We start from the raw sequence: 2,026 nt of genomic DNA on the forward strand, positions 1-2,026 counted from the left end.
AAACTGTTTATCAAGGGTAGTCTTTCTAAGCCTCTGAGGGTATGGAACTCTAACTGGCTGCTCAATGACCACTGGGGGACTCTGTTCTGACTTCTGATGGTCTTCAGTAACCCTTTCTGAATCAGATTGTGCACCCATCTCTTTTTTCTGAACTACTGCCTGTGGAGGTCTAGGCTGCTCTGTTTGCTTCCCACTCCTCAGAGTGATTGCTTGAACTTGCTCCTTGGGGTTGACTTCAGTATTACTTGGCAAGTTTCCCTGGGGTCTGTTATTGAGCATATTGGCCAACTGCCCAACCTGTGTCTCAAGGTTTCGAATAGAGGATCTGGTCTCAGTCATAAATTGAGTTTGAGTGTTAGTAAGAGTCAACAAGGCAGCTTGCAGTTCATTAGGTCTCTCAGGTTGAGGCATTGATTGTTGAGGCCTAGGCTGCATTGATGAAGAAGCTTGATTCATAGGTGGCTGAGGCATGTTATTCTGAAATTGGCCCTGAAACTGAGATTGTTGGCCTTGATTATTCTTCCACGAAAAATTAGGATGATTTCGCCACCCAGGATTGTAGTTGTTGGAGAATGGGTTATTGAGTGGCCTCTGAAAATTTCCCACCGCCTGACTTGAGCATGATCCATTGGGGTGTTATTCATACAGATAGGGCACTGATCGACAGAATGAGCACCACCACACATTTCACACCTCACTGCCATCTGAACCGCATTAGCAGACACACTACTCTGTTGCAACTGCTTGGTCAAAGAGGCTACTTGCGCTGTTAAGGCAGTGATTGCATCTAGCTCATGCACCCCAGCTACCTTTCTGACTCCTGATGTTCTTTCCTCAGACCACTGATGGTTGTTTGTAGCCATGTCCTCCAGCAGCTCATAAGCACCAGCTGCGCTCTTGCTCATAAAAGTGCCACCCGCTGCAGCATCAATAATGGTTCTGGTTGTCGGACATAAACCATTGTAGAAATTCTGTACTAGCATCCTCTGTTCAATGCCATGATGAGGACATATTCTCAGGAGTTCCTTAAACCGTTCCCATGCCTCATATAATGACTCTCCGTCATTCTGGCAAAAGTTATTTATCTCTCCCCTCAATTTAGCAGCCTTTGACGGAGGGAAGAATTTGGATAAAAATTTCTGAGCTAGATCTTGCCAAGTGACAATGGAGTTTGGCTGCAGAGAGTTCAGCCAACTTTTAGCTCTGTCCCTTAGAGAAAATGGGAAGAGCCTAAGCTTGATTGCGTCATCACTCACCCCATTATATTTGAAGGTTCCACACAACTCCAGAAAGTTGGACAAATGGGTGTGAGGATCTTCAGAGGGCAACCCATTGAATTGCACAGAGGACTGCACCATTTGTAAAATAGCAGGCTTGATTTCGAAGTTGTTGGCCTCTACAACTGGTGGGCGTATACTATTTTGTACTCCCGTCAGAGTGGGTAGCACATAATCTCTCAGGCTCCTATCAGCGTTGGTTTGAGCCTGAACCCCTTGTACAACTCCTGGATTTAGACCATTCCTGCCATCCCCATCATTTTGTGCCATCTTCACAGAATTCTGGGTCTCTCTCTTATTCTTTCTGATTTGATTGCAGGACTTTTCAATCTCGGGATTCAAAGGAACAAGTGTGGCTTTTCCTTTTCTGCCACGCATATACCAAAATTCACCTGAGATAGACAAATTAAGCAACTAAACAGATTAGAAACGAGAGAAATTAAAATCAAATTAGAATAAAAATTAATTAGACTGATATTGATAATTTTCAGTCCCCAGCAACGGTGCCAAAAACTTGTTGCGATAATTTTGCTATGCAAGTGCACACAGTCGCAAACTCGTAATAAAATGGTAAAACCAAGTATCGTCCTCAAGGACTGAGTTATCAATTACCAGCCAATTAATTTCTTGTTCTATTTGATGAATTAAAATTCTTGATTTTTGTAAAATACAGCAAAAGAACCAATAAAGTGTAGAAATAATAATCGACAATTAAATAGAATAATAACTAATAGTAAAACTTTTAATTC

The 2,026-nt window shown here is 42.4% G+C and overlaps 1 non-coding gene across 1 annotated transcript; it reads left to right on the forward strand.

Moving 5' to 3' along the window:
• Window positions 1-993: 993 nt before the first annotated feature.
• On the forward strand, window positions 994-1,100 carry LOC133780958 (small nucleolar RNA R71). The gene has a single exon (XR_009869762.1). It is a non-coding gene; the product is annotated as a small nucleolar RNA R71 (small nucleolar RNA).
• The last annotated feature ends 926 nt before the right edge of the window (window positions 1,101-2,026 follow it).

This window comes from Humulus lupulus, chromosome 5 (genome assembly GCF_963169125.1).
Source record: "Humulus lupulus chromosome 5, drHumLupu1.1, whole genome shotgun sequence".
Classification (NCBI taxonomy): domain Eukaryota; kingdom Viridiplantae; phylum Streptophyta; class Magnoliopsida; order Rosales; family Cannabaceae; genus Humulus; species Humulus lupulus.